The sequence below is a fragment of the Poecilia mexicana genome, unplaced genomic scaffold (genome assembly GCF_051168715.1).
Source record: "Poecilia mexicana isolate PSO_F unplaced genomic scaffold, ASM5116871v1 scaffold_6, whole genome shotgun sequence".
NCBI lineage: Eukaryota > Metazoa > Chordata > Actinopteri > Cyprinodontiformes > Poeciliidae > Poecilia > Poecilia mexicana.
Window position 1 is genome coordinate 18,694,242 of NW_028263375.1, and position 15,491 is coordinate 18,709,732.

The window sequence follows — 15,491 nt, forward strand, 5'->3', positions numbered from 1 at the left end:
CCTGTGTGTGAAGCTTTAGATGCTGTTCACACAGTTATTGTCATGTTCAGGGGTGGCTGGTCACCCCTTTGTTTAAATCAAATCTGGATTCTCGTGTCAAATGTTGCCGTTTGGGACTTCTGCTGAAGGTTATGTAAGCAGGCTCGTCTCCCTCGTCCTCCGTCTCTCTTTCTCAGTTCCGTTTCCTCTGGCCAGTTCAGATTCATACAGGAATTCAGTCATGTGGTAAATCAGACAAGACCTCAGTGGAATTGCATCGATTGGAGGAATGTATGTAGCCAATGATTTTCAGAGATTAATGATGAGGAAAGAGGTGGAGAATGGGGGAGGAGCGAGGCGGGGCAAAGGGAGGGAAATGGAGTGGGAATAGAGGCGAGAAAAGCCTTGAAGTCTGAGAGGATGAAGTGGTCCTGAACATTCTGACTCTGGAGGTTATTAATTAAGGAAACGTATTGATCATCATCTTCGTGACTCTCTGCTTCTCCCTGATTTTTCATCTTTATATTGGGTGGGGGAGGGATGGAGCTCAATCTTTAGATGGGAGGTCAGTGAATAGAAACATCTCAGTGGGTGATCATGGGTGTGTGTTTAGGGGTTTTTGTGTGTATTTTTTATTTTTGGACAGACTCCATCACTTCCTATTTGATTCTTAACCTAGCCCAGCGCAGTCAGTGTCTTTTCTGCAATGTTATGTAGCATGGAGAACGAGGTTAGGACATCAGAGTGCTATGGTCCATTTCCCCCATGTCATAGTGAAACGCGCCACACTCGCACACTCCACTTCGTCCATTTTGCCATCTGTCAAGGTTCCCACTTCTGTTTGGCTCCTGATTTCTGTAATGCGATTTATTTTTCTTGCGTTACTTAGAATTTCACACAACTTGTTTTCTAGAGTGGAAAGAAGGGAATGCAAGCAGAAAAACACAATTTTGCTTTTCATGCTGCTGCAAATTCTCATCATGGTTAAGTGAATGTATTTTAGCTGTTGCTTCACAGTTTAGTTTTTTTGTTGTTGTTTTTTTTCTTGTTTATTGCTGACAGCTATTCAGCCAGTCGAGCTGGATGTGTTTGGCATTTAAGACATATAGCATAGAGTATTAAATGTCTGTTGCATGTACACAGCAGTAGGCTTAATCAGACTGTCTCTCTCCTCTTTCACCCAGTTGAGATTAACCCTTGCTTAGCCATTTGTCTGGCTCAGACTGTGAGAATGCTGGGTTGGTTGCCAAGGTTGGTTGCCTGGTTGTCATGGTTTCCCTGCTTCTTGATGGTTCCCAGTCTTCCCCCCTGAAGGAAGAAAGGAGGTACTCCCTCCTGCTCTCACTACTGTCAAATCACAGCGTCTCTATCTGTGGCTCAATTTTTGTCCACCCTTCAGATTTTTGTCTGAAGGGTGGACATTCAAGGTTGCATCGTAGCAATCTTGGGTGCCTAAAGCTTTTCATTTATTCAGATTGCAGGATTTATGTATTTGATTTATTATAATAATAGACGATTATATGAGTGTAATTGTTTTCACATGCACGCTGCATGTGTACACATGCCTATGGCGGCTGTGTGTACTCAGACATACGGTGGTGGATCAGACCGGCTTGCCCTGCTCTGTGCTCTGTGTTGTGTTCCCATTTAAATCTGGGAGATTAGCACATGTGGAGAGCCTCAGAGTTAGTTGCCATCAGCTCAGCTAGCCTTGGCAGGCTTTCCTCGGAAATGGGGAGGCATGAGGGGCGGGGGTTCTTTATGAGTCTCCCCACCACTCCAGCACTGCCTGTGCCTCTGAACTGTACCTTATCCTTCATCAGATATGTGAGTGGGCCGGTGACCTTGACTTTGGTGCAGTTTTCTGCCATTTCTTATTCATGCAAGTCACATGGGCGTCTTTGTCATTTGCTGGGGATTAATATAAACAAAAAATGGTCCAATATTGTAAGGCTCAGCCACCAATTTTTGTAATTGTAATCTTTTTATTTTTATTTTACCAAGACAACTTCTTTACAACTGTGAGTGATGAGACTATGTAAAGACTATCTCATGGCCAGAGTCTATTTGCATACTGTCTGTATATTGTCAGTGTATTGCTACATCCCCAAGTAAAAATGATATGGTCACAAGGCATTCAATATTCACATACAACTATGAAACAAAAATGATCTAGCTCTTTTTATTTAAAACAAAAAGACAGCAATTATTCCTGGCACTGCTAAAATTCAACTTAACTACTGATGTTATATTTTCACATTTGATTATTTTTCTTTTTTTTTTAGGTTTCTGAACCATCAAATATGTTTTTTCTTCTTAAAGCCAACTATAAGAAGCAGGGTTCGTTTCTCTGCTTCTTAATTTAAAAACAATGGTTGCTTAAAACATTGGTCTACCTTAATGCCAAAAATGGGCCCATGACCATACAGAATATTGGGTTTGAGGATGAGTTTTTTTCCCAAAAAACTAAGAACCTCGTTAAATTTAATCTGAGAGACTCTGTCAGCAGTGTATCATAATTAAGTTGAGATTTGATCTTTGTTTTTCTGAATATGGTTGTCTTAATGCCACCATGTGAAAATTATTTCTTTTCACAATACTAAACCTCAAAATGTTGTTAAATCTTTATTTACTAGAGTTGTCCAGTTTCAGTTTGACTTGTTAAAGCAACTTTTGACCAGTTGACCAAATGATGCCCAGATTTTTGAAAAAACAGTGACCGCTTTTTAACTTACTCATGGTAGAAAGGTTTAAATCAGATGCAGCTTGAGAGCTACTTCATTTCTCTCTTCAAAGTAAGCATTTCAAGCACTGATACTGAATGGTGTCAAATCTAAAGTATTCACCTTTATATCTGGTAAAAAATAAATACACAGCTGATTTTATTTTTTACTACATGAAATCATGCTGGTGTGGCAAGAAATATTGTGAAATTTTCACATCACCCCGAGTTGGTTGTGCTGTTGCTAATCACTTTCCAGCTCATTGACGATGCATAGCTATTAATACAAGCTTATTAGCTTAGCCTACTACCTTCTGGTGGCACAATACATTATTTCCCCGCTACATATCTATGGGGATCAGCTCTCTATAAACAAGGTTCAAGAGTGAGAGATCCTTCAAAGTGCCAGTGTTTGTAAGCTCGATGTGCTGTGTGTATAAGCTGTAATTAGCAAAGGCACCACTATTATTAAATCTTTTTGAGCTGGGTTACACCTGACGCCTTCATGCATAATTTATTCATTATTTTTAGCATTCTGCATGCCAAACTGTATGCTTTTGTGCTTTACAGGTTATTAATTCAATTAAAAAACTTTTTAGGTCATGTTGTTGTTTCAGACCGCACTTCTGAATGTTAAGTCAGGTGAGTTATGACGCCTGTGTATATATGGGTGAATATGCATATGGAATAACTTCTAAATTGCGTGAACCAGCAACTCCCTTTGGGCTGTTTTCCCGGAAAACATACATTAATGAAATTGTGTGAACTCATTTAATGAGTACAGCGCATGACAGATGGCTGGGGCTAGGCAATTGTGATGCTTTCAAAGTTTTCAATGGCAACAACTTGTCTTGGCTATTCTTGTGGATAAAAAAAATTGACATTGCCCTTTGCGTGAAACACCGCAGAAATTGGGCCTATGTGTCTTTCAGAGAATTTGCTATCTCTTCTTCACAAACCAGAAACGTGAACTGGATGATCCTCTCTGACTGATAAACTTGCCTATAATAAAGCCAGTGTTCAGCATGTTGGCCAGCTGGTCTTATTATATTGCACATTTGAAAATTGGGGAGTATTTTGGTTTTCGTAGGGTAACAGTGAAATGTTTATTTTTCAGTTTTTATAAGTATTTGGGAGCTTATATTGAAAGACCACCACAGACAACCTAGATAATAGCTGATGGAGCAGCAGAGTGGCAAATAAAAATGTCTTCTGCCACTTGATCAGGAAAAGGGTAAGTGCTTTGAGCATGCTGCCAAGTCCCATCTGCTGTCATGTCCACGTATTGTAATAACTGGAAATGACATTTTGATTGTGCGAGTCCAGAGTGCTTTTTTATTTATTTATTTTTTTAAAATGCATCAAGCACAATCTCCTATTTGGATTTTTGTTTGACTTTGGCTGAGAGTCCACCAACCAGCACTTAACTTTCTCTCTGTGCTCTGATGTCACTGGAAACTATTAAATCCTTTGCAATGGGAAACGAACATTTTTGTTTTCTGCTAAATAACCCCCCAAAATTTGGACTTACTAGATGTAGTATTTGACTATTGGATATCACAGTCTGTAATGAAGGCTTTAGAGAAGTGGGAATAATTTTAGTTCAGCAACTCTGTGGCTTTTATCAATACAGCAACATATATATATATATTTTTTTGTTTAATTTTGTAAAGCATCAGAAATTGCTGAAGTAAGGGATGCTCTATTTTTTTTTTTTTTTTTTTCCCCTCACAGAGTTATTTTTTTTCAAAATGCATTTTTGGGTGCTTTGCTTTGTGCGTGTGGCTGAGTGTCAGGGTTTAAGTCTGTGCTGCATGTTGTTAAACAGGCTCTCTGTAGAAACAAAAGGCTGTATTTGAGAGCTGCACCTCTTGAGACACAGGCAAACGGCGAAAAAAGAAACAGAGTGAGGGGGGACAACCGCACCTCAGAAGTGTTTCTGAGGGAAGACAAATAAGTCACAGAAGTAAGGCATCTCTCAGGGTCATTGCCTGCTATTACTATTAATCAAAGCCAGCTTACCCAGCTATGTTGATTCACAGTTGCACATTATGCACATACTGACACACACACACACACACACACAGACACACAGACGTGAATGTGCTGTCTGTGTCTGACTGCTGTGGAGCTCATACATCGCCACTGGAGGAGATTCAGCCATGGCAGGAAGAATTGCTCCAGGCAGCTCTGCAAGCTTGACACACACTCATACACACACTGACACATAATTCCTCATGCCTTGCGGGACATTTGGAAAGATCGTCAAGCCTTACCTGTCATTAACGGTACATTGTGAGTTTTTTTTTTTTTTTTTAAATTACCTTTAATTCTGTATAAGTTACATGCATTGGTAAACTTTGTCTTGTCAGTGCTTCCATACGAGTGGCAATATCAGCACAGTGACCTGCTTTTATGAGGTATGGATTGTACTGTGGCCCGTTTCTGAACATGTTATTTTGGTTGGTCGGCTGTCTGCTCCCACTGCTGTTTTGACGCATTATAATTCTCGTGAGCTTAAATTAGTACTCGTCCATTTGGCTATGCATCTACGCAGATCTGTGGAGCACTGCATGAGTCATGAATTACGGTGATCATTATGGCTTTCAGTCTGTGTGACATGTTTGACTGTCTGCTTTGCTGGAGTTAGAGTAGCAGGTTCGCTGCTTTATCAACGGGTCCAACGAAACGGGTTTACTAGTACATTCAACTCATGAGAGAAGATGATAGATGCTTGCCCTGGATCTTCGTCAGGGCAAACGGTGTTTGGATACTGTTGCATGAGATGTAGTTGGGGTGCTCATACTGCTCGTATTTTTATTATTTTTTTTACATGTCCAAAAATCCATTTCTTTATATTATCTAGTTATCAAATTGCGTATGTTAGTGTTAAAGACGTGAAAACGCTAAGCTTGTATGATGCCATATATTCCACCATAATTGAAATGCAAGGTATGCAGTAGAAGTGCGATGGGACTCTATTTTAGATATTGAGCTTGAGATCATGCATGTTTCAAGTTCATTTCCATGGCTCATAACTTGGAATTGCTTGACCAGATGTTGGGGTTAGCGCTACCCGATGGAGAAACTCTGAAGGAAAACATTGTCATTTCAATCTCTTTAGATCTCATGCTATAATAGCTTTCTTGTGCCCTTTTTAATTGTTTTTTTTTACTTGACCCATCCTCTAATATATTTAAGTTGTACCACTTTGCAAAACCCATATTGAAACATGAATGCAACAGCATTTAATTGATATTTTTTTTCAGTGAATGAATGAAATTGATGAAATAACTTCCTTTCTATAAACAATTTAAACTGATTACTGTAGGTCTTAATGGAAAATTATAGCGTACATCTCGTGCCAAATTAACTTAGATTGAAGTCGAACCATTTCTTTCAAATTTCCATTAAGCTCTTCTCTCTCATGCCTTGCTTCTGCCTTCATTCTTGACCCCTTTCTCCCTCTCCTCTATCGTTTCCTCTCTTTGTCCCTAATAGAGGTATTCCCCTGCAGCCCCCAGACCTCGCACTGCTATTCTGCTCAGGTAAGGCTCATTTCATGCAGCATGATTAGATCTCACTGGAAGCAATTCGGGGCCGGATAAGTCAGAGTGCTGTGGGCTGCCGTCCTAGCTGAAGGAATTCAATTAAATCTTTACATATACTCCTGCTGCAGTATATTCCTGTCATTCTGCACATACACACACGATGCACACAAATGTCATCACACTCACTACTGATAAGTAGTGAGTGTGACTAAGTGTGGAAAAATGTATGCACTAAAGTAGATATTAATTTGACCACTTCATCTATAGCCAATCATGTTTTCATGTAAAACCACTGAATAGCAAACAATTTTCATTATTGCCTCCTCCTTTTGTTATCTTAATATTTCATTTTTATATTTTAATTCGACAAACATAGCACATCTTAATGAAAGAGCTATACTTTGTGTTGCTTCATGGGCTAACACTGGTAATTGCTTGGAAAGATTGCTTTGAGCAGAACATATCATCATATTTTAACAAACTACAAGGGAGTACAGTAATTGTAATTGGACAATGATTTAAATGTGTGCATAATTTGACTGTGTAACATTTTGTTATCAGTAATTAAGGCTCTCTGGGGTTTTTTAAGACTCAGAACATATGCTAAGAGTTTATGGTGCCATAAGCAGTTAGCATGTTTCTTGTATTAATGGAGGAGTGAGGCAATGGATAAATGGATAGGAAATTTCATGCCTTATTTATGTGCATAAATAAGTTAAATGAGAAATATAGACATTACTAAAATTATTCATTGAATAGTTTTTTGTGATTTTTGTCGATGGTTTAATTTAGGACTTCTGCACAGTAAGGAAGTAAAAATCTACCATAACACAAATGAAAGAGAGGGAAAAACATTTAGCTATTTTTAAAGTATGTAGATTTTGGTATTGATAGTGACGGGACTAGAGTGTGACAAAGTTCTCAAATAGTATCCTATTGTATGGCATGACTAAGTAGATATTTTGTTTCTATTTTAGGTAACAGAACAGTAAAATTAAAGGTTTACACCAGATTTAATGAATGTCTTGTGTGCTATAAGTAGGAACACTTTAGGTGTTATTAAGAAGAGTGTTTGATGCCTGTAAGCTTACAACTGTTTCTGTAAGACTGGCATGTGACCTGAATTTATTACCAAGACACTTCCAGTGAAAAATCTCAACCTCTTATTTTCATGCCTTAATGAGGCTTTATGAAATATTCAGATCTTTACCTGGGGGAGCTCATTGTACCTGTGAATTTGTCTTCCTACACGTGCCCTGCTCTTTATTCCTTATTCGCACCCCTGAGCAGGTATTTGCATTTTTTTTGATCGCTCTTTTAGCATAGACAGATACAACAAGACAAAAGACAGATGCTGCCAGACATTACCGAGCACCTGCAGAGAGGTGAAATTCATGTCTGTGTACATGATTTGGTTTTCCAAAATTTACTGCTTTAGCTGAAGGGGTCCAGTCTTGATCATGCCTATTAAGACCCCAAAGACACGTGATTGTTGGCTAGGAGCATGTTGGCTTTACTCTGGGTTTTTCTCTTTTAGGTTCCTGCTTTCGCTCTCTCTGTCTTTGACTGTCTTTCCTCGCACAAGCCTGGCAGTCTGGCAGACCTCTTAATTGAAAAGCACATCACTTGACTTTAAACATGCTATGAAAAGGGAGGTGCATGTGGATATCTCATCTGCTGAAGAGAGGATCAGAGGTATCCACTGAATGCTGGGGAAGCCCAAATGTATTGTGACGGCCTGCTGGAAACATCTGGTGGAATCTTCTGTCAGACTGAACTTCAACTCCCACCTCTGGCATAGCTTTTAACAAATCCTGTAAAAGGTGGGGGACATTGAGTCTGAGTGGGCCATGTTCCATGGCTCCATTGTGGAGGCGGCTTGCCGGAGCTCTGGGCACAAGGTTGTCGGGAATACCAACACTGTTTATGCTGAGACTGTGAATTGATGACCTCAATTTGGGCTGTAGTGGGTCAGTGGGCAGAATGCCACAGTGACCTCCTCATTTTCATCAGCATGTCTTCCAGTGAGGAAGCAAATCCTAGGAACCTTTCCAATATCTGGTGCTGATGTTGCCAAGGTGATTAAAAAAGCTCCTGGGTGGCAAGACCCTGGGGGTGGATGATATTTCCCCAGAGTTCTTAAGGCTCTGGATTTTGTGGGGATGTGTTAGTTGAATTGACTCTGCAATATTACGGGAACATTAGGAACATTTTCCATGGATTGGCAGACCGGGGTGGTGATCCCGATATTTAAAAAGGGGCACCACGGAGTGAGTTCCAACTGCAGGGGGGTCATGCATCTAAGCCGCTTTTGTTAGATCTGTTCAGGGTTTCTAGAGAGGAAGGTCTGCCGGATAGTCTAGTGTCAAATTCAGGAAGATCAGTGTGGTTTTCGTCCAGGTCATGAAACACCGGTCTGGCTCTACACTTTCAGCAGAGTCCTGGAGGGTGCATGGGAGTTCACCCAAACAGTATATATACGTTTTGTGAACTTGAGGAAGGTGTTTGATCGCATCCCTCAAGTCCTGTGGCGTGTTACTTTGGGAGTATTGGTACTAGGCCCATGGATACAGATTCCTGTATGACCACTGAAAGATCTTGGTCTGCATCGCTGCCATGAAGTCAGGCTCATTCCCAGTTGGAGTTGGACTCCACCAAGGTTACCCTTTGTGACCGATTCTTTCTGGACAGAATTTCTAGGCGCAGCCAAGATGTTGAGGATATGTGGTGGTGTTGGGATCATGTCTAAGGTGGTTGCAGTTAATGTGGTCCTACTGGCTTCATCAGATCATAATCTCCAGCTTTTGCTGCACCAGTCTGCAGCTGAGGGTGAAGAGGACAGGATCAGGATTAGTGTCTCCAACTTTGAGACCATGAGCCAGAATAAGGTGGAGTACCTTTTCTGCATCAGGAATGGAGTCCTGTCCCAAATTAAGTTTTAGTGTCTCAGGGTTTTGTTCACGAATGAGGGGGAAATGGAGCAGGAGATTGATAGGTGGATCTGCAGTGATATGGGCACTGTACCGATCTTTTATAGTGAAGAGAGAGCTAAACCCAAAGCAGAGGCTCTTGGCTCAGCCAGTTGATCTACGTTAGTACTGTCTTCTATGGTCATGAGCTCTGAGTAGTGACCTAAAGAATGAGATTGCAGATACAAGTGGGCGAAAAGAGTTTTCTCATGTGAACGTTTTGAGATTCCCCTGGAGGAGCTGGCCCAAGTGGCTGGGGAAAGGATGTCTCGGCCTTTCTGCTTGGGCTGCTGACCCTGCAACACAACCTCAGATAAGTGGAAGAGAATGGATGGATGCATTGCGAGACCAATACAATCACAAAGCTCTCCACTGCCTTCTCTTTATATAATATAGACATCTCTTTATATGTGCTTTACAAGCACATATAATAGATTGCTAGTGGTATCTCAAATCAGTACTGTGAAAAGGTTTTACCAAACAAAACCTTATCCTACATAGTTTTTTCTTTTGTCTTAAGGACATAGATGGCATCCCACTCTAGTCTCTGGACTTTTGGAGAAGACCCTCTCTACTGCCCTCTTCCTCTTTGAGGATCACTTTAACGACGTTCTCTTGTTGAATTATATTGTCGCAGTTTGTGCGTCTTGTATGTGGAGTGCTTTCTATAAGGCCAAGGAGGTGAAAGACAAGCACAAAGAGCTCACTGGAACCCTCTCTGGAGGCTTAGAAATGTGTCTAGACTACAGAGAGCTTCATTAAGTAAGTCCCAGAACTCACATCGAGCTTATTCTGGTTCACAGAGAGACTCTTCACTTGATATGACCCCTTACACGCATGCTGATCCCTCAAGAATTTAATATTGATTGGTAGAAGACAGTTTAGAGAGCCCTCTTTATTTGTTGAAACATAGGCAAGTCTGAACACGCTTGTTGTTGTTGTTGTTGTTCTCTCTGTAGGGGGGCTTCTTAATGTTTATTGGCCAATGCAAATGAAGGGTGCTCCTTCCAAAATAGCTTCTGGCATGTTACATTTTAATGTTTCTTAACTGGGTTTTAAATGCATTTTATCAATTGAAAAGGAGGTTTGTATTTGCAGTTTTTCAGTCATTGTTGTGTGTAGTTTTCCACTAAGAAGTCAAGTTAAACACAATTGACTTCTGGAGGGGTTTTGTATTTTTTTGCAACTCTTTGAGGAAAAGTGTGAGGTGTACAGAATTGCATACATACAAGCCAAGATGTGGCACAATGTGAACTTGACCAGAACAGAATTAAAACAAAGATAAAATTGAAACACTGGAAACAATGCCAATTAAGGACATATATTAAATTACATTACATGTCCTAGTACTGTATCTAAAACTGAGTAAATGTTTGCTGAAAACAACTATCAACTGATGATGGAGAGCTTTAGTGAGTGCTTGGTCACGTGTCATTTTTGTCTTGAGTTTTAATCCGAGGCTTTGATAGATTAAAGCCTCTTTTGTGTTGTGCAAACTAAAGCTTTGTACTGAGGCTAAACCCTGCATGAAAGCATGACTCGGCAATGACATATATCAGACATTAAAGTTCATTGCCTCGATGTTTACAGCTTTAATTAGAGGAACAGGTAATCAAACCCAGAGGGCAAACATTTTATTAGGTTGACATTGTGTTATTTTTAGAAAATTATGCAACACCAAAATTTCCTTTTTGAATGCAGTGAAATAAAATCAGACCTTTTGAAGCCTGCTTTTGTTCTCTGTGCAGATGTCTGCTGCCAACCCCAACCCAATACAGCTTTGCAAAATGAAAACAGGATGATTGATTTAAAATTTAGCTGTTCAGCACGCAACCACACAGCTTAGGGGCTTGTTCGACAAAATCAGGCAGACCAACAGGTATTGTGGAGTTTCATCTGCGGTTTAATGCCCATCATTAACAAAAAGCCTTACTAGAGTTTGTTTTAAGTGATATTTGAACTTTGTTCAAATCTACAAATTGTTGGAGAAAACTGTGGAAAGTGACAGCTTAAGAAATGCATAAATGCAGTTGAGTTGATTTAAAACGGGACCTGAGAAATTGGATGAGAAGGTGTTTAATCGTCCCCAGATCAGCCAAGCAAATAATGGATAACTCAGTGTCACTTCAGACTGTACATTGCATAAAAATACACTCGTATACCAGATGGTTTCTTTTGAGTGGGTGCCTTTGCACGTGTACAGCAGCGATGGATTGTGAGTGTGATTAATCTCTTTGGGCCTGAGGTGCTGGGGTCAGAGTGGAGGTGCCTGTGGAGCTAATGACAGTGATTAAGATTGGGGTTGGTGGGGGCTTAACCTTCATCAAGTTCTGCTCCTCAACATGCTGTCATCTAACCAGACCAGTAACCTTAGCAGAGATGATGAGTGCAGAACAGTACTGAGAAGAACCAATTTAAGTCTTTCATTAGGGAAAGGTGTCAGAATAATTATCAAGAATGGTTTGTTATGACTGCACTGCTAAGTAAACTAGTGCTTAGTTTATTTTATTTTATTTGTTTTAGAGCTTGTTCCACATTACCTACATGTAACCACGTTAAACCCAAAATGAAAGGTGTGTGTAGGGGTGTATGTGTGTGTGCGCACATTAGGGTTTTGAAGGTTTGGTAGGACTCTGTTATGGGATCCTGCAGCACTATTGAAGGATAGCGCTCATTATTTTTAAACTTGGACATCAGTTATTCAAAGAGTTGAATCTTTTTCTATTAGCAGAAGTATTATGTGACTGATTGTCTCATTTAGCTCAGCTGTACTTTGTGGGAAGCGCTGGATTGGCCTTAGTCTTTTTCATCCTTATTTAAATAAATCTTGGGTAAATTGAAAGCCCTTTTTAATTTTTTTTTTATGTGTACAGGATTTTAAATGTCATAATCCCTGAAAACCTAAAAGAAGACAGTGTTCAGTAAAGGGAAAGGCAATGCTTGTCTTTGTTTTGTTTGACAAAAGGAATACTTTTAAAGAATTTTGAACATTAGTCTTATGGATGAGTGATTAATCCAATTTTAATAGCACAAATAATGGTCCACATTTATATTGGTACAGGCACTTAGTGAAACAAGTTAATTAAGTCAAGCCACATTACTCTATGATTATGTTATTTGGACATGTAATAGCCTGAAAAATGCCTGACTGCACACAAATTTCCAATCAAACATGCCACAAATGACGCCCAACATATAAAAACCACTTGCAGCTTTGCGCTCATCTGAGCTTCTTCAAATTTCCACAAGCTTTGCAGTATTAGTTAAAGCTTTATCATTCTGAGCCACAATAACAAGTAACTGAGTGAAGACTCTTTTTTTTCTTTTAATCGGGGAGCTTTTATCTGCTCCCTTTGGCTTTACTTTTTCTGTCAACTTCTTTCTAACACCCCTCCCCCTCCTTTCGTTTTCCCTCAGCTTTCAATCTTTACTGCCTTTCAAATTTTCCCTTCCTGTCCTCAAACCCCCTCACCATTTTCCCCGTGGCATTCAGCGTCACCCTGCCATTTCTTTCCTCCTCCGTCTCTCTGTATTACCCTTTTTCAGCCTAATGGGATCTTCGGTGAGCATGTTTCCTTTTCTAGCTCTGGCCTCTAGTATAACCTCGCTTATTGCACTGAAGTTAATGAAATAGGGAGGAAGAATGACCCTCTTCATCTTTTCTTGAGCAGTTTCCTCCTTATCCTCTCAAACCAGCCTCCTCCATTTCTAAAATATGGTTCTTGAAAACTTTATTTCTTTCTTCTGACCTTGTGTCTCTAGTATGTGCCATAGGTCCGTCCAGATATTTTCTGTACACGGCTGTACCCTGTCTCGGACATCTAATCTTATTCTTTACATGCAATGAACAAGATTTTAAATGCATTTCCTCCCTTTTGCCACCTTTATCTTCTTAAATCCTTCCTAAATATGTTTTCAACTGCCTGCCCAGTCTTCTGACCGTCTTGATGCTTTATTTGCTCTGTTTTTCCTCTCTCAGGCAATATTAAGTTTTTTATTGGTGCCTGTTTTTTATACATAGGTTGTAAGGAACAGAGTGCAAACAGGTCTATATTTCTGTGTGTGAATATGGCTGTCGTCTGAGACCTGTTAGAAAAGCCCTGCATACGTTACCAACGCAGGAAGCTTTGTTGGTGGGTTTTGCAGTGTGTGTGTGTGTGTGCGTGTGTGTGTGTGTGTGAGCATTTACTGTGTGGCTTCTGGTTTCTCATTACAATATGCAAATGTTGCTTGCAGCTTTGCTTATGTGTCAAAAAGTAAAACTCATTCGTGCATAAAACATGATGTCATGAAGACACTTTAATGCTGAATAGACACACAACCACCTCCCCACACACACACACACACACACACACACACACACACACACACACACACACACACACACACACCTCAACTCCAAAGCAGCGAACCTGGAATGGTGCACCTGGTGAGTTCAGACAGCATGTCAATGCAACTGGTTATGATCGAGTCTGTAGATATAAAGTCAGACCCCCAGCTGCTTGTGTGCAGTCGCTCTACTGTGACCGAACCCATCTTCAAATTATCTGCATTTCTATAGAGCAATGATCGCTTTTGATAATTAAAACACTTCATGCTACTGAGATTGGAAGTTGAATCTCTATGTATCGACTGCTCATATCTCTTATGTATTAAATGCACATATTTTTTCTTTGATACCTGGCTACCCTCATTGGTGGACATAGTTGTTTTGATTTTCACCATGGTAACTGATGATATCACCACGCAGATTAAAAAAGTGGCACACATTGTTCTACTCCAAACACTTTATTTCCATGCCCCTACTGCTTTTTTTTTTTTTTTTTAGAAGAAAAAGCTTGTTTTTTAAAATGTATATGTATTACCTATGTAGCCATTAATGTAAATGAAATGTAATTACAGTGCTTTTTCCCCCTCACATTTATTTCACCTATCAATATAATGCTTTTTCAAAAGTATGCGTTTTTCTAAACTTTTTTCCTGGTTTTGTCAAACTTCATTGTTTAACATCATCAAAAGACCATTAACCTCAGGGAAATAAATGGGAAATGCAGTTTTTAAATTGGGGTTAAGCCTGGCCATAAATCTAATGAGTTGTGCCGCAGTAAGAACTGCCATAAAATGTTTAGTGATAACTGGCAGTGAGCCTCTTATATTTGTGTGACTGTCTTCCCGAAAAAAATTGTTTTTAATTTGGCTACAATAGAAAGTTTTTTTTTATTTTATTTATTATGAACAACATGCTTAAAGAGATGCCACAGCAATCGATCAAAAGTCCAGACTTTGACTCGTCCACTTGTTGCCTGGTAAAGACCACGCCCTTGTCCTATGCTATTTGCTTCATACAGAATGTCTGGACTCTATTGAGAAACCATTACTTCCTGGAGGAGTGAGTCTGTTGAGGTCTTAAATTTTACCCATTTGGTAACGCTTGGCCGTGACCTGTGTAATGCACTGGTTCAACGCAATGAAGCTAAGCACCAGTGGAAATTTACTGTGCTGCCTGTATAACCTTTGTGTGCTTGACTGTGTCAGTCCCAGAAATCAGCACAAACATGTTTTATAGATATGGTCTTCTTTTTCTGAAATATCATCAGTTTTACCCAAAATGTAAAAGAGTGCACGCCACCAAAATTCACTTTTATCTCAATAGGACACAGAATAATTTCCCCAAACTCATCAAGATATGGTTTTGATATCTTGATGAGATATCAATGCTTGATATGGGCCATTGTGCTCATTTTTTATTTTGCTAGTTTGGTGATAATAGGACCTGGATGTACTTAGTGAAATTGTACTTGGCTTTCCAGAAGCACTTAACTGTAGTTAAATCATGTTTTTAAGGAGGAGCTGATGCATTTTCCTCATACTGACAAGTTTGTTTGGATAGGACTTTTCACCCAATGACATGAAATCATTTTAAAGCTCCTGTTTTATGTTTACTCGAGTTATCTTTTTCTGATTAAAAATGCTTTAAGCTGTCCATCCATCCATTATCCAACACACTTACCCTCTGTGAGGTTGCGAGGGTTGCTGGTGCTTAGCTCCAGTTGTTTGAAGCTAAACCATTAAAATGTTTTAGCATAACAAAAAAGTAAAACAGAAGAACTCTCTAGGGGGTAAAGATTTTACAATTCAGTGTTTTTCAAAAAACTGTAGCCAGTAGGTTTGAGATTTAGCAAGTCCCAGTATTGCTAAAATGCTCTTGACTGGAGACAACCAGTCAGAATTCTCTCTTTTTTGTTTTTGTCTTCCCATCAGAGCTGTTCC

The 15,491-nt window shown here is 39.7% G+C and overlaps 1 protein-coding gene across 2 annotated transcripts in view; it reads left to right on the forward strand.

The window, feature by feature from the left end:
* brsk2a (BR serine/threonine kinase 2a) overlaps positions 1-15,491 on the forward strand; it is a 173,939-nt gene that overhangs the window by 6,014 nt on the left and 152,434 nt on the right. The window lies entirely within an intron of this gene.